Consider the following 27,632-nt stretch of genomic DNA (forward strand, 5'->3'; position numbering starts at 1 on the left):
GATTAACAATCTCCCTCAAGTCAGGGTAACTATGGCAGAGAGGGCTTTATTCCATCCTTGTGCAAGGCCTTGCACAAAAACAGCACTACCCTTCTCACACATAATGTTGGGGTGACGTGGGAGTTACCAGCTAAATTCACAGCTGAAAGTGTCAGCTAATGAATTATGCCAATAAATTAACAGACCCAGGGAATCCTTTTTCAGTCCCATACCCGAGCTCCTTCATTAGCAAATACTCTGAGTGTAAGAGCCAAGTCAGCGAGGGGTCCAGAGAATGTTTAGCCCACATTCACCTCCTCCACCACCCCCCGTATCCCAACAAAGTCTGAATTTTATTTTAACATCAATCACCAATTGACATTAGTTAGAAAAACATTCTTCCAAAGGGCAGTTTGGAACATACAAAAAAAAAACTTTAAGAAAACTCAGAACTCATAATGAAGCAAACTGAAACTTCAAAGCAAAACAAAACATTATTTTGGGTGTTACAAATTTAAAACTATGAAAAAAATAGTCCAAATTCATTCATTAAAATTTTTTAAATACTGAGCAACTATTGAGTAATTGACTAGTAAGTCTCAAATACTCTCAGACTGATCTTTGTACCAAATAAATGAAAACAAAAATGACAAATTATTTGGTAGTTCCTTGATGGGAGGGAAATAATGGTAATATTTTTCGCTTATCATTGTATCAGAGACAGTAGTCCATATCTTACTTTCAGCCAGATAGGCTTAGCTGGCAGGATAATATTTGGGGAAATTCTAGGGAGAAGGAAGAACAAAGCCAGCAGCCCCTGGGATCCACAGGGCAGCATTTGGCACGCACTTCTTCGGGGCCTCCCCAGAAGTGGTTAATCAGAGAGCAGGGACGATGTCAGATTACATTAGAGGCAGATTTCTCTCTGTTCATGGGCAAATCTGAGACGGCCAGTCTTTCAGGTCTGCAGCTGCGGTTGCACGCAGAATGTGATCCTCAAAATGAAATGCCAGTGTTTAATCCTTCCAGCTACTCAGCTTCCTCATTATCCCCTTGTGGGAATTGTGGTTGCTACTGACTTAAAGCTGTCCCCCCCGCCCCTCTGCTTGGTGATGCATTAATTGCTAGAGGTGGCCCTGAGGTTCACCTCAGCCTGGACTCCAGTGGAGGGTCTTATCATGAGAATTCAATTAGTCTCAAGATGAAACCTAGTAGAATGCATGTTTAAACCTGGAAGCGCACAGTGCTGTGTATATATTTATGTGTGATGTGATGTTCACCCTCAAACGCAGTCTGGACTGGCCTCTGTGGGTCAGGGCTCTCAGCCTGTTCCCTCGGGCTCTCCTTGGGGAATATTTCTTAGCAGAGCACATTTTTGTTACATGAGGCCATAGCTACATGTGGCCACTGAATCAACCATTTTACGTCAGTTAGTTCTTTCCAGTTGTCCTAATGACATTTCATTGAGCATTAGATTGGATTAGAATAGGTTGATATAGTTCAACTTAATCAAGGTGTAGGAAGAAAACAAACAAACAAACAAAGAATAAGCAAACAAACACAAAGCACTGCATTGTAAAACTGGAGAATTTTTCCAAGCTCAGCTCAGTTACTGACTCAAAGCTCTTGACCTCTCCGAATCTTGTTTTTCTTTGGGGATATTTTTTTGATCCATAAAATGATAATCTAGCCTATCGTATCAATCTTTCAGGGTTTTTATGAAGATAAATGAGTTGGTAGATGTGAAAGCTCTTTAAGCCATTTGAGTGATCAGCCTGAATTTCATAGAGTTAATTGGTATATATAGTGCTATTGAAGAGAATTTGAGGATGGTTTTGCAGAGAACTTCTGTGCCAATCAGAAAGCAATCTCTTAATATGTACCAGTGGCAGTAAGGAAATGAGAGTCAATTAGATCACTTGGACCCACTTGATCACCACCACTCTAAAGATAAGCCAAAAAATAGCTGAGAGAGTCATGGTAAATTCCTTGCATTAGCTGTTACTAAAAGAAATGAAAAGGAGAATTCCCGCTCCCTAATTGTGTTTGCAAACAGAAAAGTCTAAATAGTTCGAACAAGCCGTGGTGAGTGGACAGGATGTCCTGGAATGACACTCTAGGTGTGAATAAATCACTGGAACGGATGGCATCCGCCCAAGAGTTTTGAAGGAACTCAAGGGTGAAATTGTGGAACTGTTGGCCAAAATGTGTAGCTTGTTACAAACGGGTACTGTGCTCCAGACCTGGCAAATTGCCACTGAAAGTCTGAAAGCAGAGAAGGACAAATAGGTGAGTCTCACTTTCATACCTGGCAAGCTTGTAGGGACTGTCTGAGTGGACAGTGTCACTGAATACATGCTTATCATGACACAAAGCATTTATTGAGTGGTTACCTTTCCCCAGGCACAGTGCTAGATGATGGAGGTGAACAAACGAAGGTGTCTAGGAGGCAGTGTGAAAGGGGGTTGGAAAACTCCAGTGCTGCTGACATAGACATGGGAAGTCATTGGCATATAGATCAGAGAAGTGGTTTTCATCTGGAGAACAACTCCTATCAGTTAGCAGAGCCTCCCTGGAGGACCGTGCACCCTAGGACTAGACATGTTTTAAAAAGTGAACTGAAATCCACCGGTAATGTCTGCCCTGGGCAGATACTGTGCTCTGTATTTTCCATCTCCATATAGACAGGTGTTGGAATTATGAAGGTGGCTGTGGTAACCCAAGGGAAGTGTGAAAAACGAGAAGAGGATGGAAAGGGGTGAGTGAAGGAATAAGCAAGCAAAGGAGACTGAAACAGATCTTCATTTGCTCATCTGTTCCTTTATTCAACAAATAGCTACTGAACTTTCTATGTACCAAACACCATTTTCATGCTGGAGTCACATCCAGGAGCAGGCAATGCTTTGTTCCAAAACAAATAGACATCAGACAGTGTAAATACTGAGAATCAGAAGAGGGTGACATGGTGGACAGGGATTAAATGCGCACTTTATCAAGGTTGGTCAGCTTGTGGAAGAGCTGAGAGCTGAACTACAGGACTCACACAGCTACATGAAAGACTAGGTGAACAGCATTCCAAGTGATGGAGACAGCTAGTGCAAAGACCCTGAGGCAGAGGGGAGAGCAGAAAAGTATTCTTCCCTGAAGTGTGTCTTGTAAGTTAGCAACTCAAGGGGAAGACAGGACTAAGGAGGAGATTTCCTGATGTTGCTTACAGTTGGTTGGCTGGCTGTTTAGAACAGGGAAACTTGATAATGTCTGTAGATTGAGGAAAAGAAAGTAGAAAGGGACAGTAGTACAGGACAGAGAAAGGATGATAGATGGTGCTGGGGAGGACATTCATCTTGAGAAGGAGCATGGACGATAAAAGCAGAAATGGGTATAAAAAGCTTAGAACAGCATTCTCTAACCACTTTTTAACTTGTGAATTCATTAAGAATATATATTAGTTTGGAAAATTTTAATCATCTGATCATTTCACATGCAATGCAAAATTAAATAATTTAATATTTTAAAATATGTCACTTTAGATCTGTATGTATTAAAGATTTTATTACAAAATTAATTGAACACAATATTTGCTAATATTCATGGTTATAAAAATAAATTCTGAATGAATTCCATCTAACAAGTGATGCACATGGTTTAATTTACTTTAATTAAGAAATGACAATTTATAAAACATACATTAAAATGACATCTAATAGTATTCTTACGTGGAAAACCAAATGAATCTTAAATTGTGGCTTGAAATTTAAGTGCGTATCATCACATCAAATATTGACAAAAATAGATCTACTTTTCTAAGTAATGTTTAGAAACTTTGCATTTTGGGTAAAAGAAAATCTGGTTTATTTTTATTCTTTGTCTCTTTTATTTCTAAATAGTGAAATAAAGATTTTTGGTCACTATTGATAAACACTCGTATACAGATAATTGAAACTGAACTGATTATAATACCAAATTTTCTTTTATTAAAATATGTTTTAAAAATGATAGATTTCAGTGGGTTATATGAGAGATCAATCAAATGTAATTCTGAAATCTGGTGAAGAACAGCCTAAAGTATATTTACAGAATTTCTACCCTACGTATGCTCTTTTTAAGCTTTTCAAATTTTTGCTTCAGAATTCTTCTATTTACCTTTACCTAAGCAGTTGTGGGTAAAAGTTAGACAAGTTAATCAAGTAAATAACTAACAACAACAACAACAACAAAACATTTTAAATAAATACAATTTAAAATTGCCACAGTGGCTAGTAGTTTTCAGCTTAGCGCTCTGTAGTGGGGACTTGGGATGGGGGCCTTTCCTGGTGGCTCATGGGTAAAGAATCCACCTGCAATGCAGGAGACATGGGTTTGATCCCTGGGTCAGGAAGATCCTGGAGAAGGAAATAACAGCCCACTCCAGTATTCTTGCCAGAGAAATTACATGGACAGAGGAGCCTGGTGGGTTACAGTCCATGGGGTCACAAAGAGTCAGACACATTTGAGCATTTTTTCAGATATTTAAATAAATATTGCAGTACCTGCCATCATTACCTATAATGACATGAACACTTCTGGAGCAACTCTTCAGCTCTGGGTTCCCTCACACTGGAGACCATCACATAGGAGGAGAAGGTGGGGAGATGGAGGGCTGATGAGCTCCGAGAGGGTGGAGAATTTGCTTTGTTTGCTGCTGCGTGTCCCACCTGGGATGGTGCCTGGCGCAGAATAGGCACTTAACAAAGATCCCCTACAAAGTGAATGGGCAGATGAATGAATGTGCGGTTGCGGAGGTGGGGAATGCTATGGGTGAGGGAGCTTGAGAAACAGGGAGAAACGAGAGATAGAACCAGCAAGGGACGGGGTAGCAGACAGTTTCCATAACAAATGCACCATCCATAGATAGTAATTTATCCCAGACTACGTCTTGTATGACTACTGTGTATTTGGACTTATGAAAGATGTTATAGAATTCGGTGATAAGACATACTGAGCCTTTGCCTTCCAGAAGCTCATTGGGTTTATGGGGGTAACGAGACAGATCTCCATTCTAGACTGTGGACACACCATACAGTTCCACAAACATCAGGGGTGAAGCAGAGGGTTCTGATGAAAACAGTGAAACTGATTCCTCAAGAATCAGGAAGTTGGTGGACTTCCCTGCTGGTCCAGTCGCTAAGACTCCGCATTCTCAATGCAAGGGGCCTGGGTTTAATCCCTGATCAGGGAACTGGATCCCACATGCTACAACTAAGAGTTTGCCTACCGCAACTAGAAGATCCCACCTGCCACAAACCAAGCAGAAAATCATTTGATGTCTCTGACTCCAGGCTCCTCATCTATATAAGAAGAGATTCAGACTCGGTCTCCACTAAGGAACCTGCCCAGTAAACTGACAATCAGAGTAGGGGGATGCTGGTGCTGGCAGGGTAATTGTAGAAGTGTGTCTTCAAGGACATGGGAGTGAACTGATCTTGGAGAATAGGGAGGGGTTGTAGAAGTGCAGTGGTAAGCATTTCGGCAAAAGGACTAGCAATGAACTCAGCCACGGAGGGGAAAATGGTACAAAAATCTTTCCAACAGCCATATTATGAATTCGTTAGAAGAGAGGTATGAACAAGGAGGATCAAGTTATACAATGGATTCTGTGCTAAAGTTGAAATTAGCACAAGTCTCTGTTGGTAGTATATGATTGCTTATATACAGGAACCACAAGGTTAGAATGATCTAATTGGAATAGCACCAACTTTCAAACTCCCATATACTGATGTTAAGAGTAGTCTTAAAAAAGAGCTAAGTGAAAGAACGCATAATGAAATCTCCACGTTAATGAATGGTGATGATGTTAATAATGGATGAGGGAAATGTTGCAAATTTTTACAAGGTGGAAAAAGCAGCAAATGATATTCAAAGTGGACAAGTATAAAAATATACACCATGTTATAGTTCATATGTGGATTTCTACCTAAACAGGGATGCCATGGAAACCCAAAAGACTGATACAGACAGCGTCCAGAAATCTACTGAAGCCCAAACTGGAAACATCAACCTCCACCTGTACATTCTCAATGAAAGGAGGTTGGTGATGGTAGGTAGGGGATGGCAAGGGAGTAGCCCTTGACCAGTGTTCCTGTTCTAGGACAGCTTTAGGTCCAATTTTGGCAGATTGTGTAACCTTGGTCTCCTCATCCATGTAATGGGAATAATAACACTGTGACACGGATTAAATGAGACCATAGAAATGATGTGCCTTAAAACAAGGAAGAGCTAGATTTGCTGGAATAAAGCAACCAAAATTTTTACATTTGTGGTGTCTGCCTAGGACATGAACATCTTGCATAAACACAGTTAAAATAATTCTTTGTATGTGCAGAATGCTTTAGAGTTTATCAGATTCCAAAAGAGGATAAAGGGACCTAGAAGAGCTTTAAATTCAGAAAATCCAGGTTTGAATTCCAATCTAGTCACTTGCCAGTATGACTTGGTGTAGGATTACTTAAAGTATCCAGGCTCCCTTTCCTCCTTCATTAAATAAGGATGGTGACCCCTCCCCTGGTAGGGTGGTCATGAGATTTAAAAATAATCGTGGGTGAAGGGTAATAAGGTGGGGGGCTGCCCATACAGTGCACAGCAACTCTTTATTGCCCCACTTTGTCAGTACATGAGCTCCTAGGGCTGAGACAATGTCAAATGGTATTCCCACTGGTCAGTACAGTTCTTGAGTCGAAATTGGTGTTCAATCAGTATTTGCTGAATGGACGGAGGAGCGGCCTGAACGGATGGGTGAACACCAACTCTGTAATAGAGATGCTTTCCTAGGTAAGACAAGATGAGGCTCAGAGACTTTAAACAACTGCCAAAGGGTTAGTGTGAAAACTGAAATCTACAAGCCGGGCATCTGTTTACCCTCTGCTGTAAACCTCTGGCCCTGTTGGAGATCGTGGACTACAGTGCTCTGAGCTGTTACTGCCTCTCTTTTAGAAAAGCAGAGACAATACTGTTTGCCTCTGCTTCCCCCCCCCTTCCCCTTTTTGTTGTGTTTTGTTTCGATCAGAGCTCACGGGGTAAAAAATTCAAGTCATCCTCATTTTTTTTACTTGAAAAGGGGCCAAAAGAAAAGAAAAAATATAAACACAGTATCAAATATCTTCAGTTTTGACAGTCCTTGGTTGGCAGGACGTAGCCCGAGAAAATGATCTTCACCGAAAGGTACAGTGTGTTTCTTTCACCCGCAGACGGAAATGTGTGTTTGGAAGGCTGATTCATCCGATGGCCCTGGAGCCAGGCCTGGGACCAGCACTTTTCATTATTTGCTCTGTTCCTCTTTCATTTACAAGGTCAGCGTCGATGTTTTGGTTGTTTTCCCAACAGTGCTCTACTGACCGACTTCGCTCTAATCCCTTGATGTCACTTAAATAAACTGGAGGCGGGTGGGGGTGGGGAGAGCGATTTGAGAACTCCAATGATTTCCTGCCCCTGTTGTTCTCGGCGGCAAATTAATTTGATGCTGTTATGTAAGTGTAATCATCCTCTCTAATCACATCACAGGATTGGGAACTGCCAGAAATAACAGAAGGGAACATTCGAGGTATCAAAGGGGAGCCACTAAAATAGATTGTTTATTTAGGTACCAAATTGAAACGCTATTATTGGGAGATGGAAAACAACCCTTGCCACACTTTCTTTTCACATGTCCTTGCATTTTACATACTGTATTTGTCAATGTGCATCTTCCAGAAGTAAAAGGAGATATGAAATCAGAGCTTCCAGCTGTGCCGTGGGGAACGGAGAGGCAGAGGAATGGAGGTCCCTGACCGTCAGTGGGGTATGGTTGATGCCTGAAATTTGGGTTATGTTTATGCTGTTCTAAGAGGTTTCTCTCTTCGCCTGAGGTTCTTCCTTTATGTCTACCTCACTCTCTTATTTTCTCCCAACCTGAGCCATTGCCTGTCTCCCCAGTTTTTTTTTTTTTAAGCAAGTCAGAGAACCTCCACTTAATTCCAGTGACCCTTCTCCAACTCCTTGGTGGTACCTACCCACTGTGCTGAGGAGCCACAGGAGATGTACTGCGTATTTCAGCTTGCCTATCTTTTAACACTCTCTGCCCATCCTTTCTTCTTCCTAGACTCTCACCATCTCCTACCTGGACATAGAGTCCTAGACTCAAGAGAGAGAGTCCCATTCTTATTTCAGAATGTGTTTCTCAGGACGGTCTAGGTGACACCAGATGAGTGGCTTGGGGTCCTATTTTGAACTTCAGCTCTGCCCTTCTCCTGGGGTAGATTATTGCTTCTGAGCCTCAGTTTCCTCATCTGTAACAGGGGATAGCAACACCCAGCTCTGCCTGTCACTGTGAGGTTGCAAGGAGGTGACATCTAATGAAAACTCAGCACCTAGTGATCATGGATGCCAGCTCTGCAGTCAGAATCCACAGTCAGACTTTGAAAGTTGAGTCCCAACAAAACCCTCTCCCAGCCAGTGATTGCGGCCAAGGTACTGACTTCTTCATGCCCCAGTGTCCCCATCTGGGAAGCAGATTACTGATAACACTGAGCAGAATAGCAGAGGGTTAAATAAGATTGCATATTTTAAATGCTTGGCAGAGTGCCTGGCTTCCTAAGTGTTGGTTTATCAGCATTATTATCATTCTCATTATCGTTATTTATTGTTAGAATAGCAAAACCTAATTAAATAAAAATAATAATCATAATGATGATCCATTTCCTGCTCTCCCCACTTCTTATTCCCACCATTTATCTTCACGCAACTGCAAATCGCTCCTGATGTTATTTGCCATAAGTCATGGAGACAGGACAGCCAGGCTGAAGGGGGTGAACAGTTGAACACGTGGACAGGGTGTGGAAAGGGATGCCCGCCATGGGGAGGAAAAGCACACCCAGCCGGAAGAGCTTAGAAGACGTTCCCCTTGGAGCCTCTGCCGGCACGTCTCCTGGCCCTCCTGGTCTCTGCATTCCTCTGCCTTGTTCCATGTTCAGTTCTCCCACTGACTTTCTTCTCTGCCTGGATCACTAGTGCTTTGAGATGCCCTCAACCCGCAAAGCCCTCACATCAGAATAGAGCCATTCCTTTATCCTAGTATAATAGAAGGATGCCAGCATGGGAAATGGGATGCTCAAGTAGGGTAGCTGTGAAGACTGTATGGACCAATGAATGTAAAGCATTCAACACATAGAAAGGGTTTGATTAATATTAGCTATTATTGTTATTGGTGTTATTTAGATTTCCATCTTTACATGCCTAAAATTGTGGGGCAGGTTTTCGCTCTGTCGTACTCCTGGTAAAGGAGACACTGTGTAAATTTTCCAACAAATACCCTGAAACATTTACCTGGACAGGTCTAGTTCATACCCATTTGGCCCAAAAGGGTTATTAATTAGGTGACCATAAACTGTATTTTCCCTCTCTTAGATAGCATAAAAATAGTCTTGAAATTAATCTCCAGCAGTTCAGAATTTGAATACATATATATATTTAAATATTTGAATATATATTCACTGTTTGAATATATGATATATATATATAAAACTCACCACCATAGAATATTAGCAAAATAACAGTCATTTACAGAAATCTTATTAATTTCCATTTCATCCATTCTTAGAACAATTTGCAGTATTCAGTCTGGATCAAGCTACATTAATTTTTATGTCTATGTTTTATAGAAATAATTTACTCAAAAAATTAATGGTGCAAATGAAATCATGAGGAACATACTAAACTTTTCATTGTTATTGTTGTAGTCGCTAAGTTGTGTCCAATTCTTGTGATCCCACCAGGCTTCTCTGTCCATGGGATTTCCCAAGGCAAGAATACTGGAGTGGGTTGCCATTTCCTTCTCCAGGGAACCTTCCTGACTCAGGAATTGAACCTGCATCTCCCACATTGGCAGGCAAATTCTTGACCACTGAGCCACCAGGGAAGCCCACTGAACTTTTTAAAGACAGCAAATATTTTCCTAACAATAACAGTGTGTACGAAAATAAAACTTGTGATTAATACATAGATGTTGTTCACTGAATACATAAAGCAATGTTTCTCAAAATTCCATCCAAGAAAGAATCATGGGGAGGGAAAGTCCAAAAGTCCTGAATTACACCCAAAACTTTTGAATAAGGATCCTGGGGGAAAGGGACGGGAGATCTAGGAATGCACATTTTTACAGACTCCTTGAGTGATAATTCCTAGATTTAGTGAAGTATAAGATCAGCTGTTATTTAGAATATTGACAAATCAGTTATACCTTAACTAAAGTATCCCAGGAAATTCTTTTTAGCAGTTGAACAGAGCTTCTCTATTTTCTTGCTGGAAAACACCAGAACTTCTCTTTAAAAGATTTCAGAATTCACACTTTTCTTGTGCAGACTTATCTTTCCCCATAATGAAGAACTGTTATGAAAATAGACCCAATTTCCCACAATCAATGCCAGGTTTCCTGTGTTAAAACCCTCTGACAGTCAGAAAATCTAAAAAGTTAATGGTAAGATTGGGATTCAAGAAGATTATGAGGCAAGGAAAAGAACTAGGCTGTGATGCTGGGAGGCCTGGAAAGAAAATCAGGATCCAAAGAAAATCAGGGTCCATTCAGTTCAGTCGCTCAGTCATGTCCAACTCTTTGCGACCCCATGAACTGCAGCACGCCAGGCCTCCCTGTCCATCACCAGCTCTGAGTTCACTCAAACTCACATCCATCAAGTCGATGATGCCATCCAGCCATCTCATCCTCTGTCGTCCCCTTCTCACCTGCCCCCAATCCCTCCCAGCATCAGAGTCTTTTCCAATGAGTCAACTCTTCGCATGAGGTGACCAAATACTGGAGTTTCAGCTTTAGCATCAGTCTTTCCAATGAACACCCAGGACTGATCTCCTTTAGAATGGAATGGTTGGGTCTCCTTGCAGTCCAAGGGACTCTCAAGAGTCTTCTCCAACACCACAGTTCAAAAGCATCAGTTCTTTAGCACTCAGCTTTCTTCACAGTCCAACTCTCACATCCATACAGGACCACTGGAAAAACCATAGCCTTAACTAGACGGACCTTAGTTGGCAAAGTAGTGTCTCTGCTTTTGAATATGCCATCTAGGTTGGTCATAACTTTCCTTCCAAGGAGTAAGCATCTTTTAATTTCATGGCTGCAGTCACCATCTGCAGTGATTTTGGAGCCCCAAAAAGATAAAGTCAGCCACTGTTTCCTCATCTATTTCCCATGAAGTGATGGGACCAGATGCCATGATCTTTGTTTTCTGAATGTTAAGCTTCAAGCCAACTTTTTCACTCTCCTCTTTCACTTTCATCAAGAGGCTTTTTAGTTCCTCTTTACTTTCTGCCACAAGGGTGGTGTCATCTGGATATCTGAGGTTATTGATATTTCTCCCGGCAATCTTGATTCCAGCTTGTGCTTCTTCTCACCCAGCATTTCTCATGATGTACTCTGCATATAAGTTAAATAAGCAAGGTGACAATATATAGCCTTGATATACTCCTTTTCCTATTTGGAACCAGTCTGTTGTTCCATGTCCAGTCCTAACTATTGCTTCCTGACCTGCATACAGGTTTCTCAAGAGGCAGGTCAGGTGGTCTGGTATTCCCATCTCTTTCAGAATTTTCCACAGTTTATTGTGATCCACACAAAGGCTTTGGCATAGTCAATAAAGCAGAAATAGATGTTTTTCTGGAACTCTCTTGCTTTTTCCATGATCCAGAAGATATTGGCAATTTGATCTCTGGTTCCTCTGCCTTTTCTGAAACCAGCTTGAACATCTGGAAGTTCATGATTCACGTACTGCTGAAGCCTGGCTTGGAGAATTTTGAGCATTATTTTACGAGCATGTGAGACGAGTGCAATTGTGTGGTAGTTTGAGCATTCTTTGTCATTGCCTTTCTTTGAGATTGGAATGAAAACTGACCTTTTCTAGTCCTGTGGCCACTGCTGAGTTTTCCAAATTTGCTGGCATATTAAGTACAGCACTTTTACAGCATTTGAAATAGCTCAACTGGAATTCCACACCTCCACTAGCTTTGTTCGTAGTGTTGCTTTCTAAGACCCACTTGACTTCACATTCCAGGAAGTCTGGCTCTAGGTGAGTGATCACACAATCATCATTATCTGGGTCATGAAGATCTTTCGTGTACGGTTCTTCTGTGTATTCTTGCCACCTCTTCTTAATATCTTCTGATTCTGTTAGGTCCATACCATTTCTGTCCTTTATCGAGCCCATCTTTGCATGAAATATTTCCTTGGTATCTCTAATTTTCTTGAAGAGATCTCTAGTCTTTCCCATTCTGTTGTTTTCCTCTATTTCTTTGCATTGATCTCTGAGGAAGGCTTTATCCCTTCTTGCTATTCTTTGGAACTCTGCATTCAGATGCTTATATCTTTCCTTTTCTCCTTTTCTTTTCACTTCCCTTCTTTTCACAGCTATTTGTAAGGCCTTCCCAGACAGTCATTTTGCTTTTTTGCATTTCTTTTCCATGAGGATGGTCTTGATAGACTATGGCAAAGACTTGATTACTGAATCAGGAGATACTTGGTCACACGGGACAGGTCAGAAGCCCAGTGATGGGAATGAAGATTGGCAAAGAGCCTGCCTTGATTTCAGCTACTGCACAATCCATCCAACCAAAAGATGTGAAACCTTAGCATATCTAAGAATGACATGAGAAGAGGAATATTCTTATTCTATTTGCATATGACTTTTTGAAAGCAGATTGCTTTTTCAATATTTGGACCCCATTCCTTTGTTAATAGAATAACCCCTATGTTTATAAAAAGCAAAACTATGGTTACCAAAGGTAAGAGGGAGGGGTAAGGAACAAATTAGAGGAGTATGGGATTAACAGATGCAAACTGCTATACATAAAATAGATAAGCAACAAGGATTTACTGTATTTCACAGGTATTTATATCCAATATCTTATATAAACCTATAATGAAATATTATCAGAAAAAATAATTAAATGACTATGCTGTACACCTGAAACCAGCACAATATTATAAATGAACTATATTTTAATTTAAAAAAATCCCTAATGTCTGAAGGTCTTGGTTTGTATCTCCTTAGATCTATTTTGAATTGGGACTATTTTTTTCACCCATTTCTGTATATAATGTATCATGTAAACATGTCCATGTGCAATCACACCACATATACACACACACATTTCAATCCAGATATGTATATAACTTAAAATAATTTAATCTAGGCTTTGACTCAAAACTGAATCATCTTTTTTATAATGGCGAAGAGTGTACAGCAAACGCAAAATTCACCTAGTGGTCAATTTTATGTCCCTTGTTTGTGATTAAGATCATGGGGCGAGCAAGCTTGCTTGTAACTGAAGCACAGACTCTTGGCTATTTGCAACATTTTAAACTTTAACAAGTGAGTGATGCAATATAAATGATGCTTTAAACATTTATGCATTGGGTGGGAATCTATATTAATTATAAAACAAAGGGCCAAGTCCTAGAAACAAAGAAGCATTAGTTTTTTCTTCCAGAGTTGCTTTACTAAGAATTAGACCCCTAAAGAAAAGGCACAACAACAGGAAATATTCTGCCTACTTACCAATACTTGATTTATGTCTTACCTGGGAACCCAGGACAACTCATCCAAGAACTTCCTGTGGTCTGTTTACATAGTCTGTTCTGTGCCTTGCCTGTGCCTTCCAGCCATCACACTTGCACCTGAGAATGCTTCTCTGTGCACAGCACTCCTTCTCATGGGCCCTATGGTAAAGCCTCACATATTTTTTTTTAACCATTAATTTTGTTGTATTGGAGGATAATTACTTTACAATATCATATGTTTCTGCCATACATCAACATGAATAGGTATATTTGTGTCCCCTCCCTCCCAAACTCTCTTCCCACCTCCCTCCCCATCTGGCCCCTCTAGGTTGTCACAGAGCACTGGGTTGAGCTCCCTGTGTCACACAGTATATCCCCACCCATTTTACATATGGTAATGGATATGTTTCCATGCTATCCTCTCAATTTGTTCCACGCTCTCCTTCCCCGACTGTGTCCACAAGTCTGTTCTCTATGTCTCTGTCTCCATTGCTGCCCTGCAAATAGGTTCATCAGTACCATCTCTCTCGATTCCATATGCATGCGTAAATATACAGTATTTCTCTTTCTCTTTCTGACTTACTTCACTCTGTATAATAGGCTCTAGGGTCACCCACCTCATTAGGACTGACTCAAATGCGTTCTTTTTTATAGCTGAGTAATATTCCATTGTATAGATGTACCACAGTTTCTGTATCTATTCATCTGTTAATGGGTTGCTTCCGTGTCCTAGCTATTGTGCTCTAATGTGCTGTAATGAACGTTTGGAGATACATGTGTCTCTTTCAGTTATGGTTTTCTCAGGGTATACGCCCAGTAATAGGATTGTTGGGTTATATGGTAGTTCTATTACTAGTTTTTCAAGGAATCTCCATACTGTTGTCCATAGTGGCTGTATCGATGTACCTTCCCAGCAACTGTGCAAGAGGGTTCCCTTTTCTCCTCATCCTCTCCAGCATTTATCGTCTGTAGATTTTTTGATGATGGCCATTCTGACCCATGTGAGGTGATACCTCATCAACCATTTTTCAACTGAGATATAGTTGATTTATGATGTTGTGTTAGTCTCAAGTATATAGCAAAGTGATTCAGTTATACACATTTTTTTTCAGATTCTTTTCCATTATAGGTTATTACAAGATATTGAATATAGTTCCCTGTGCTATGCAGTAGGTCCTTGTTGTTTATCTATTTTATATATAGTAGTTAATATTACTATAGCAGAAGTTTGTTAATCCCAAACTCATAATTTACCTCCCCTGCACCCTCTATCCCCTTTGATAACCATAAATTTGTTTTCTTGTCTGTGAGTCTATTTCTGTCTTGTGAATAAGTTCATTTGTAGCATTTTTAGATTCCACACATATGTGATATCATATGGTATTTCTCTTTCTCTGTCTGACTTACCTTACTCAGTATGATCATCTCCAGATACATTCATGTTGCTACAAATGGCATTCAGTTCAGTTCAGTCTCTCAGTCATGTCTGACTCTTTGCAACCCCATGGACTGCAGCACGTCAGGCCTCCCTGTCCATCACCAACTCCCAGAGCTTACTCAAATTCATGTCCATTGAGTCAGTGATGCCATCCAACCATCTCATCCTCTGTCATCCTCCCGCCTTCAATCTTTCCCAGCATCAGGGTCTTTTCAAATGAGTCAGTTCTTCGCATCAGGTGGCCAAAGTATTGGAGTTTCAGCTTCAGCATCAGTCTTTCCAATGAATATTCAGGACTGATTTCCTTTTGGATGGACTGGTTGGATATACTTGCAGTCCAAAGGACTCTCAAGAGTCTTCTCCAACACCACAGTTCAGAAGCATCAATTCTTCGGCAAATGGCATTACTTCATTCTTTTTTATGACTGAGTAGTATTCCACTGTGTATATATAGCACATCTTTTTATCCATTCATCTGTTGATGGAGATCTGGGTGCTTCCATGTCTTGGCTATTGTGAAAAGGGCTGCTATGAATATTAGGGTGCATGTACCTTTTCAAATTAGAGTTTTCTCAGATATATGTCCAGGAGAGGGATTGCTGGGGATATGGTAACAAGTCTCATCTACTCTGAAGTCCTGAGTCGAAAGAGGCAGCCTGAACTGTAGGAAATTTATAAAATGTCTCTGGAGGGTGACTGGTGTGTGTTAGCCTTTTTCTCTCTCTGTAAAATAGTTGTTAGTATTACTATTTCTCTATTTAACAGGCCAAGGTTGAATAAAAAGGTATGGGTTATTTCCAGCCTGTTTCTTTAAATTTCCTCCACTTTCCTCATTCAAACTCCATACCACAGGGAAAGCAGATTTCTCCTTACACTTCTGTCTCTTGAGAATGTTCTACCACTTCCCTGAAGCTGGTGGATGAGGAGTTTTGAATATTCCCATCTCCTAATTTACAATCTCTCTCTCAACAGCTTACATTGGTCCCCAGGAATCTGACTTTTTTTGGACTCTCCCATAGTGGTTAAAACATGGTTGCCCTCTGGAAGGTGGGCCCTACTCAGCTGTTCTCACCTCAATGGAAATTTCTTTGTTGGTTTCTTAGAGAAGAAAACTCCTAAGTAAGTTTTAAGCTGAGCGAGGGCCTTCTCCCAGTCTGGGATGCTGCCAAGCTTTCAGACAGGGTCCCTAGTAGGGAAACAAGGGGAACACAAGGGGTTGACGGGGGGCTGTGAAAACAAACAGTCACCAGTTCACAGTTCAGCCTGAGGCTGACACTAACTAGAGTTGATGAGTGAATTTGTGCTCACTAGTTTATTAAGAAGTCATTTGATAGGGAATTCAACTCCTCCTCATTGGAAACAAAGACCCTAATTCCACAGGTTTCACTAAAGTGGGCAGCCAACAATGTGAAGTTAAAATAATAATCTGAATTATTTTCGCAAAACCACCAAGGGAGAGAGATTTTTATGACTATGGATTTGAGACGGTGTGTGCAGATTTAAGTGTCCATTAATTGTACCAATGTGTGTTTCATCTTGTCTGTCCACACGTAAACTTAGTGGGCAATAGTCACACACAATGAACCGAAGCCTGGAATCTTTACCTCTTCCGGAAAGTCAGTGGAAGCTTCTGTCTCCTTGAGTTTCTCGTTCAAAAGGTTTCAGTTTACTCTTGGGAAAGACTTGCAGGAGTCTGGATCATTGATCACAGGTAGTTTAAGGGCAGAATGTTTTCTCTTACTCCCTTTCCAACTTTCCACCATGTTTATACAGAGAGTTCTAAAGACTAGAATTTATGAAGCTCAAGGCTCATAAACCACTCTCAACCCACCTTATAGTTGTAAGCTGTGACATACACATCTGTGAGACATACCTACCATGTTCAGCATCTGCAAAGTTACAACTGAGCGGCAAGCCGGAAAATCAAGCCTCCATTCATTAAAAAAATTATAAAATGAATGCATGAGGCCCACCACCCTGAGAGCTGGCAGCCTCTATTTTTCCAGCTGGGTTTTAGCTTAACACCTTTGGTGATGTTGTCCTCCAAAAGGATGTGTTTGTGCTTTTCACATCTGACTTTTCAATTTCGAAAAATGGAGCCCAGAGACTGTGTTGGACACATACTTATAAATCCATGAAGGCTTAGCCTACAGAAGCCACAGGAAATACTATGATATTTTGGAAAAGGTCAAGTTTCATAGATTCTGTAAGGCACTCAGCAGGTTGTAATTATTTTCTTTTATTTAAAAACCCTCCAGATATTTTTTTTTTTCCAGAGGGTCTCTGCAATTGAGGGCAACAGACATTTTTTTCATACTGTACATTCTTTTTGGCCAAGTGCTGGAAATACACAGGAAATCAAGTGGTTTTGGAAGATCCAGCAGAGGCTGGGCCAAGGCATGAAGTCACCGAAACAAAATGGGAAATCTCCAGATCAGCAGCATCAGGTTTTGGCTGCCTGTGTCCCCCTCCTTGTGCAGGAAGGAAAAAATGAAGCAGGTGAAGACACTGATCTGTTGTGTTCTAACAGAAACCAAATGTCACCGTGTCCACAGGCCCGACTCAGCAGCTGGAATCGTTCAAGGGTTTTAGACGCAGGCCGACAAGACAGATGCGCTGAGGCGGCCAGGAAAGTGGAATGAGTTGCCTGTGTCTTAATTCAAGGTCTTGGTGCCGCTCTGGGCCGTGATTCCTGCTGGCCTGGCTCAGGGCGAGGGCAGAACCGGCAGGGCTGAGTCCAAGGAAAGCAGGCCAGCTCCTTGTCGCACCAGCCTCTGGGCTGCCTCTCAGGAAAATCCATTGCAAGGCCTCTTGCCTCAAACCGAGGAGGGAATGGGCCAGATCTTTGGTCTCAGCTACTAAAAACAAAAAGCCAGGATCAGATTCTGAGACGGCAGGTAGACATGTGTCTGGCTCCTCTTCCATAGGGAGGTGCAGCTCCTGGGAGGGATGGGAACATATGGGGGAGACCTCCACGGGGGGCGGGCCCTCAGTGCCCGCCAAGCCCTTGCCTCTGCGGTTGGATGACATTCTCTTGGAATCCTGGAAAGCAGAGAAAACTCCCCCTGGAAACATACTTAGATTGTGCAAGGTCCTCCCTCATCGCTGTCTCATTCATTCCTTGTGGCTGCTTTGTGCTGAGTAGGGTTAACTTTGAGCAGAAAGGGGGAGAACTTCAGCCAGCATGAATGAAGTACTCCCAGGACAAGTCACAGAATGGCCTTTCAGAGAGAGCTGTCCATTGAGATGGGAGCCAGCCGGTGAAGTCACCATCAACACAGGGTGCGGTGGCCAGGCATAGACTGGACTCAACAGAATGCTGGCCCGGGCCCATGACACCCTCCAGCATTTCCATTTAATCAGTGGTGGAGGCCCTGGGTGAGATGAGGTAAGGAAGTTGTGAAGTTCCCAGTAGATTTCCTAGGACTGAGTTTATTCCTCCCTGGCTCCCAAGTCAGAGGAGATACCAGGAAGGGGTAGAGAGCACTCGCTAATAGCCGAGGGCAGAGTCAGTTCTGGAATCACTCCAGTTGCCGTGGTTTTTCTTTTCTATAATTTTGTTTGTTTGTTTACTATTTCTTTCATTTATGGGTCCCCTGAGTCCTCATTGCTGTGTGTGGGCTTTCTCTAGATGTGGCAGGCAGGGGCTATTGTTCTTTGCGCTGCACCAGCTCCTCATGGCTGTGGCTTCTCTTGGTTGCAGAGCACAAGCTCTAGGTGCAGGCTCAGTAGTTGTGGCAGATGGACTTAGTTGCTCCACAGCATGTGGAATCTTCCTGGACCAGGGATCAAACCCTTGTCCCCTGCATTGACAGGTGGATTCTTATCCACTGTGCCACCAGGGACCCAGCCACCATTGTTCTTTTGAGTTACAGTAAGTGACTGAATACTGTGTTGTCCTGGAGGCCATACCACATGATCATTTGGGTAGCTCTTTACAGTCCACAGAACACGCTTGTATATACTTTTCTCGTTTGATCTTCACAGAAGCCCATGGTGCAGGCAGACGTCACCATCATTGCCCATAGGGTACTTGCGAGGATACTGAACTCAGGGAGTGGTGTGTCCTGAGCCACATGGCTAGAAGGAAGGTAGACCAGGACTCAAATTCAGCTTCCTCCTTCACAGCTTTTCAAGTGGTGGCAAGATGCCTCCTGGGATGTATAGCTCAGATCAGCTCCACAGATATGGATCCCTGCCCACTACAAACCGAGAGCTCAAAGCAAACAACACAAATGTTTATATGTGACCCATATAAGACTAAGCTGCCTAGTGTCCCTGGTGTCAGCATAGCATCACTTCCAAAGAAGCACCCATTGACTTCCGAAAAGGAGTTTGTTTTTGTTTTCGTTTTTTTATTGTCACTCTGCTTATTTAATTTATTATTATTCTTTTTTGGTTTTTTTTGTTTTTTTTTTTAGTTTTTTGTTTTTAAATTTTAAAATCTTTAATTCTTACATGCGTTCCCAAACATGAACCCCCCTCCCACCTCCCTCCCCATAACATCTCTCTGGGTCATCCCCATGCACCAGCCCCAAGCATGCTGTATCCTGCGTCAGACCTAGACTGGTGATTCAATTCTTACATGATAGTATACATGTTAGAATGCCGTTCTCCCAAATCATCCCACCCTCTCCCTCTCCCTCTGAGTCCCAAAGTCGTTATACACATCTGTGTCTTTTTTCCTGTCTTGCATACAGGGTCGTCATTGCCATCTTCCTAAATTCCATATATATGTGTTAGTATACTGTATTGGTGTTTTTCTTTCTGGCTTACTTCACTCTGTATAATCGGCTCCAGTTTCATCCATCTCATCAGAACTGATTCAAATGAATTCTTTTTAACGGCTGAGTAATACTCCATTGTGTATATGTACCACAGCTTTCTTATCCATTCATCTGCTGATGGACATCTAGGTTGTTTCCATATCCTGGCTATTATAAACAGTGCTGCGATGAACATTGGGGTACATGTGTCTCTTTCCATTCTGGTTTCCTTGGTGTGTATGCCCAGCAGTGGGATTGCTGGGTCATAAGGTAGTTCTATTTGCAATTTCTTAAGGAATCTCCACACTGTTTTCCATAGTGGCTGTACTAGTTTGCATTCCCACCAACAGTGTAGGAGGGTTCCCTTTTCTCTACACCCTCTCCAGCATTTATTGCTTGCAGATTTTTGGATTGCAGCCATTCTGACTGGTGTGAAGTGGTACCTCATTGTGGTTTTGATTTGCATTTCTCTAATAATGAGTGATGTTGAGCATCTTTTCATGTGTTTGTTAGCCATCCGTATGTCTTCTTTGGAGAAATGTCTATTTAGTTCTTTGGCCCATTTTTAGATTGGGTCGTTTATTTTTCTGGAATTGAGCAATTTGTATCTTTTTTTACATTTCTTCAGAAAATCTTAAGGGAAAGATTCCATCTATAGTTTATAGGAGATTTTCTGAAGTAGCTCTTTGTTTTTGTTGTTCAGTCCCTAAGTCATGCCCAACTCTGCAACCCCATGAACTGTAGCATGCCAGGCTTCCCTGTCCTTCACTATCTCCTGGAGCTTGCTCAAACTCATGTCCATTGAGTCGGTGATGCCATCCAACAATCTCATCCTCTGTCGCCCCCTTCTCCTTCTGTCTTCAGTCTTTCCCAGCATGAGGGTCTTTTCCAATGAGTTGGCCCTTCGCATCAGCTGGCCAACGTGTTGTAAATATCTCTTTATCTTCCCAAAATACTATCCATCACAATATGACAGCTGCCCTAGCCACTTCCCCTCCTCAAAAGAGAAAAAGATCTTCAGACTTTTTCTCAAGCCCAGTGTCTTCTGATTCTTAACCTTCTCTCACTTGTCTCTTTTCCTCCAAATCTACTATTTCCAATTCCATGAGTCTGGTTTCTCCAGCATGACCAGTTAGTCTCAACACCTTTTAGGCTCCTTCATCCCCAATCAATTACTCTGATTGGAACAACAAGGCCCAGGAACAAATTGGGTGAAGGCTGTCTTCTCCCTAGAGGGCAGGAGAGAGACAGACCCTGTGATTCTTTTATTATCCTGATCACATATGCATATGACATAGAGATGGTGGCCTCACATATTCAAGGCAATGCATCAGTTGTGCTTGGCAGATCCTCACACTAGATTTGGACTTAGACTCATGCTTTCTGATATTGGGAAGAAAGACTGAAAGATTTGCTCACCAGGCCTGTTTGCATTTCGTCTGTCAACCTCAGTCACTCTTTACTCAAACCAGTGTTTCCCCCCCTTAATACACTCATCAGTGTCTCTAGCAAAGGAATAGCAGGACTGAACTTCATTCCTGTTTCAGTTCACAGTAGGTATCTTACTTCCATTCACTGTTTCCTTTTTTTTTTTTAACATTTATTTATTTATTTGTCTGTGCCAGGTCTTAGTTGTGGAAGATGCAAGACCTTCTTACAGTACGTGGCATCTATAGTTGTGCATGTGGGATCTAGTTCCCTGACCAGGGATTGAACCCAGACCTCCTGCATTGGAAGTGCAGAGTCTTAGCCACTGGACCACCAGGGAAGTTTCCACTCACTGTTTTCTTAATGACAATCCTAGTCAAGCTTGAAGTTTCTGCTTAAGCATAAAAATGATCTTTTCATGGTTGGCATGTAAATAGGACCAATTAATGAGTAGCTACTTACCCTTTGCTATGTTAATTAGCTTCATTTTTGTCTATGTCCTAGAGGCAATATCCATCAAGAGTAAATGCATTTATGGAAAGAAATGTATCGTGTAAAAAGTTATTTCTGTATAGTGGGTTTGTGTGGGTTTTTTTTTTATATATTCTTCAGACAAATTTCTGCATCTATGTATCTGTTTAAGTATGAGCATCTGACATTTTTATGATGGATAAAACATTAAATTTACTTTCACTTTTTAAAAACAATAACAGCATTCACTGGCTGTGACAGAGACGGGATAATCTGGGAACTTGGTGGTGGCTGGAGAAATATATATATATATATATATATATATTTTTTTTTTTTCCCCCAGTTGGGACCAAGGGAATCACTTGCATTTCTCCCTAATCAATCTAGAGTGGCTTCCTGGAGGAGGTCAGATTGCAGGAGTTACATAAATGTTGTGAGAGAAGCTTTTGTTCATTTGGGAGGAAAGGTCAAATTCTGATGAAATTTGGCAAGGGATGACATGTTGGTTCCCAAGGAGATTTGCACAGTTAGCGTGAGGCATGTTGGGAGGAGAGTGTCAACCATAGCCATTTAGGAAGTCAGGAAAAGCAGACAAAGAAAGTAAGGTTGCCAAGCCCTTCCACATAAATAAAGAAGAGGTGAGAAGGGTAAGACAGGCCCTGAGACTATAAAGATGAGAATGGAGGGAGAGGGCTGGAGCCCCACAGCCAAGTCCTTGGAACCCGTTAAGTCGGTGAAGCTTGGCCCCAAGGTCTCTGCAGAGAATTTTCCTTCAGTCTGATCTTATCCTCTGCCTCATTCCATTCCTTGGAAACTCTCACCCCAACGAGGTATTTTCCCATTTCACTTTGCCCTAATCCTGGTTATTATAGCCTGTAGAAGGAAAGCCTGAAGCTGGTGGCCTCATGAAAGCCATTGTTATGAGACAGAGGAAACTGTCTTATTCCTCTTCTGGGAGGGAGAAACACGGATGCACAGGCAGCTGCTCCAAGGTAAAGGACAGCTCACGGTCATAGGACACAGAAGCCACTGTTCCTGAGGACACTGTCCTGGGAAGTCTGTCCTGTGTAGAGTGAAGTTTCTGGCCAGAAGTGGAATTTGAGTTTGTTTGTCCACTGAACTATCATCTCTTCTTGTCGCACATGATTTGCTCATGGTCAGTGTTGTGTAGGTTTAGTTAGCTGAAGCATTTGGAGAGGACCTTGGGACATTTCCAGCAGTTCATCCTATACTGACCCAGAGCTGAGGTCATCCATTTCATCTGTTTTTTTTTTTTTAATTTTGGCTTACTGCATGGCATGCAGGATCTTAGACCTTAGTTCACCGACCAGGGGTCAAACCTCTGCCCTCTGCACTGGAAGTATAGTCTTCACCACTGAACTCCCAGGGAAGTCTCTTGTGCATTCCTTCTAAAACACACCATTTCTGCTGCCCAAGCAGGACATTTGGGGCTTATATTTTATAGGTACTGAACACCACTCAGGAAATAGAGACGATCTGCGTGAACAGCCTCAAAAGGGACCACAGCTTCTTTGCTCAAGCTCTGGGCTGAGTCTGGTAGGTCAACCAACTTGAGGATCTCTTTTGAGGAGAAAGGAGAGCTAGCTTCTTTCACAAGTCATTGAGTCTTGTGTATGTATATAACTATATCCCATTTTTTAAAAAATGAACTGAGACCTGAGAGATTTATGACTCAAGAGTCACCATTGCCATTGTTTTATTACAATTTGTGCAGAGAGAAAAAGCCTTCCTAAGGTAGTATCCAGTGCTCCTCCATGGGAACATGGAATGCTCATGTTTGGCATACATGCCCTCAAAGCCGTTACTATTATTTACTCTCTAGGAGACCCTTCTCTCAGGGACAGCCTGGTTTTTGACACAGCCCAACTGGCATTGTCCTGGGTGCCTTTTACCACAGCTTAGGCTCCAGTTCACATCCAGGTCTGTGAATGGTGCTGGCAGACCCAATTGTGTGTCTACAAATGAGCTGGAGCTTTTTGCAGCTTCAGTGGGACAGGCCAAACCCATGGACTGTTCAGTTCTCACTTTGTGGGCAACAGGCTGTGCTGCTTTATTTGGCTGTTTTTGTGTGAGATGATTTTTGATTGGGAGGGGGATGGTTCAAGAAGGACAGCCAGCACTTTGTTTGGGTTTCTAGAATCCTTTGGGAATGAAACGGTTGAACCAGTGACTGAGAAAGAATTTGGAGGCCTTTGCTGCCATGGGCTGATAGTAACTTTAAAAATGGAAGGAACAAAGGGAGTGATCATCTCGGGTATCCTTCCCAGTCTCCCTCAGCCTTTTTCTCTGTTTCTTAATAGAGGAGCGGGGAAAAGAGGTAGTGTCTGGGGACAAAAGACACAGCTCTCTCTTCAGCTGGAACATCCATTAAGACCCAGGGGCAAATTGAAGGTTTTTTGCAGGAGAAAGAAAAGGGTTAACATGGGGAAACAAGCATGAGAAGTACATTGCCTCTGTGAAGATCAGATTTTAAAAAAAGAAAGAAAGAAATTGTGTCGATTCTCAATTCTTTGGAGGGCACAGCTCCAAGAAGCAAGCAGCAAGTGTTCAGGATGGAAACCTCAGAGTGAAGGAAGGTTGGCTCCTGACCTGGAACTGAGGCAGGTTAGGGCTCACCTGGACTTACTGGAGATGCGGCCTTGGGAGAAGTTAACTTCCCTCTAGACTGAGCTGATCCACAGAAAATCTCCCTTGAAGTATTCTGTTTTAAAATTTTTATTTTTGAAAACATTTTTATTTAGTTAGTTTCGGCTGTGCGGGTCAGTAACTGTGGCATGAGGGCTTTCTCTAGTCGTGGTGTGTGGGCTTCTCATGGCAGCAGCTTCTCTTGTGGAGCCTGGGCTCTAGCGCCCAGTAGTTGTGGCACACCAGCTTAGTTGCCTCGTGACAGGGGCATCCTCCCAGACCAGGGATCAGACCTGTGTCCCCTGCATTGGCATGCAGATTCGTAACCACTTGGACCACCAGAACAGTCCTCCTGAAGTGTTTTTTAAGCTTGAAGTATTTCTTTTAAAAATAGAACCAAACTATTTGATCAGCTTTGACATATGTATGTGTAAAGCCCTTTAAAGCTATGCAGTTTGTTGTATGTCAGTTATACAAAAAACCTGTCTATTTACTTATTTTTTAATAAAAGAGGTTAAAACAAAATGTAAAACATCTCCCGCTTTCACCTCTGGGTTCTTATTTCTGATACTTTGGAAACCCCAGAACTGCATCGTCCCTTTAGCATCCCAGAGAAATCTTTGCATGGACAATTTCTCCAGCAGACACAGGGCATAGACCCTGCAATGGGTTGAATTGTGTCCCCTCAGAATCCTTGATCTCTAGCGCCTGAGAATGTGACCTTATTTGAAAATAGGGTCACATTCATAGTGATTGGTTAAGATGAGGTCATATTGGAGTACGGCGGTCCCTTAACCTGACATGATTAGTGTCCTTATAAAAAGCGGGAGTTTGAAAACAGATACGCACATGGGGAGGACACAGGCTGAGAATTAAAATTCTCTCGTCTCAGACCTAGGCAGCACGATAACCTCGGAGAGAGGCCTGGACCACTTCCTTCCCTACTGCCTCCAAAGGGAGCACAGCCCTGCTGACAACTTGAGCTTGGACTTCTAGCTTCCAGATCTCTGAGATAGTAGACTTTTTTCCCTTTGATTTTTCTTTTAATTGGAGGATTATTGCTTTACAGTATTGTGATAGTTTTTTCCATACATCAGTGTGAATTGGCCACAGGTATACATGTGTCCCCTCCCTCTTGAACCCCCTTCCCCCCTCCCTCCCCCCGCCAAGGTGGTCATACATCAGACTCCCACTGGCTCTCTGTTTTATGTTTGGTAGTGTATGTGTCGATGCTGTTCTCTCAAATCCTCCCACCCTCACTTTCTCCTATTGTGTCCAAAATCCTGTTCTTTTCGTCTGTGTGTCCTTTGCTGCCTTGCATGTAGGACCATCGGTACTATCAGGATAGTAAATTTCTGATGCTTAAGTCACCTAGTTTACAGAACTTTGTTACAGCAGCCCTAGGAAGCTACTGACAGGCATGCAATACTTTTAAGGATCCAATAAAATGTTTGAATTTTGAGTGACTGTAATAATAAATATATAATAATACCCAGCCTGAGTTACATTTGTCTTTATACCAATCGAGTCCTCAAATATAATTATAAATTTGCTGTTGTTGTTGAGGAAAGGGCTTGTGAAAATAAAAGCGCTCGGGGCCCACCAGCAATGTGATGCAGCCCTGAGGCCTGGCATTGATTCGGAAAAGGAGTTGAATTGAGAGGTCTCTCCATTGCTAGAGAGAAGCCCTGGAATTTGTGGCTGGGGAGGGAGTTGGCCCAGGTACTAAGGGAAAAATAAAAAAGATCAAACGTCCAATAGCCTATGTAACTGTGTTGCAAAATATTCCCGATGCTTTGCTGTCCTGTCCCTCCCCCTTACCTCCAGCGTTTTGAACTGTTTTCACTTTTGATTTCTGTGGAAAGAGAGGCTCTGGAATGTCTCCATTTGGTAGACTGTCTTCGTGCAGATACTTTCGTGCTGAAGCACAAAGTGAAACAGAATCCACCATGGTCTCAGCTGGTCCCCTATGGATGGCTTGCCTCACGAAAATGAGAAGGTACAGCTTAAAATTAAGTCTGGCCTCCCTCCTTCAGCTCCCAATAGGTCCTTCTTTTCTACTGTCTCTTTTCATTCACTTTTAAAGCTATATGACTTATTTATGACCCAATCCAGTGGAAATAATATGCACTTAACTTGCACTTGTAACTGTTATCCTATTAATTACTCAGTTAAAATCCATAAAAGTGGAGGGCTGTCACTGAAGTCTTGGCTAAAATCCTCACAAAGGGGAACAGCTCTTGACAAATTCATTAATTAGTTTGTGGTATGACATATTTGACTTCTTGGGAGTCAAATAGCCTGAGCTTCCACAAGCCTAGTGGCCTATGAAAATGTATCCCATCCTCTCCAACTGACAGTTCACACAAAACTGTGAAATTAAAGTGAATATTTCTTCCTGACAAGCAGCAGTAAACAGAGGAAACTTGGTTCAAACAAAAGGTAATTCTACATTGATGAGCAATATGTACACTTGAACCTCCCTACTCCCAGTCTGTATACCAGTCATTCTCAAACTGTACTGAGTATCACAGTCACCTGGAGGGCATGTTGAAAGCACCAGTGGCTGGGCCCCACCCCCAGAGTTTCTGATTAAGTAGGTCTGAGAGAGGGCCTGAGAATTTGCATTTCTCCCTAGTTCCCAGGTGATACAGATGCTGCTGGTTTAGGGGCCAGACTTTGAGAAGCCCTGGTCTAGACATCAGCCTTCACTTGGTCTTTGTAGCTAATAGGTGCAAGAGAACACCATCCCACAGTTCGTAGGGAACAGAATGCATTTTTAACATAGAAAAGGGCTGCCTGAGGTCATGGAATCTTCTTTCCTGGAAACTGGAGTGGACACCATCACTTTCCCAAAAGGGATGTCATGTAGTTTAGCTACAAGATGCGAATAACATAATGGTACCCTCCTCCCAGTCTAAGCAAACTGCTCCCTTCCTCGTTACCCCATTAGCATCCTCTCTAGTGATATGTAACTGTTAAATGATTATAACAGGGTTGTCCAGGATCAAGGCATTGCAGGGGTTCAGGTGTGGAAATATACTTGGTTGCTGAGACACTTACGAACAGCTGCATGGTGGGGGGGTGGAGGTCTAAGAAAAGGTACAGAGGGTGGAAGTGGGAAGAATCAATTAATAAAGATTTAACAAGACTCTGTCTTCTGCAGTGCAGAAATGGAAAGAACCTGAAGTCTCCCTGCTGTGTATTCACTGAGCACTTTTGCTGGGTACGTTTCTGTACTGGGTAGCTGGAGAATGCCAAGGTGATTAATCCAGGGGAGCTGATGTTCTAGTAGGGGAGAGTGAGTCAGGCCCACAAATCATACACTATA

At 42.2% G+C, this 27,632-nt stretch overlaps 1 protein-coding gene and 1 non-coding gene across 3 annotated transcripts in view; one reads left to right on the forward strand and one right to left on the reverse strand.

The window, feature by feature from the left end:
* RORA (RAR related orphan receptor A) overlaps positions 1 to 27,632 on the forward strand; it is an 808,767-nt gene that overhangs the window by 511,848 nt on the left and 269,287 nt on the right. The window lies entirely within an intron of this gene.
* On the reverse strand, positions 21,452 to 21,524 carry TRNAG-UCC (transfer RNA glycine (anticodon UCC)). Its single transcript has one exon. It is a non-coding gene; the product is annotated as a tRNA-Gly (tRNA).

This window comes from Ovis canadensis, chromosome 7 (assembly GCF_042477335.2).
Source record: "Ovis canadensis isolate MfBH-ARS-UI-01 breed Bighorn chromosome 7, ARS-UI_OviCan_v2, whole genome shotgun sequence".
NCBI classification, from domain to species: Eukaryota; Metazoa; Chordata; class Mammalia; order Artiodactyla; family Bovidae; genus Ovis; species Ovis canadensis.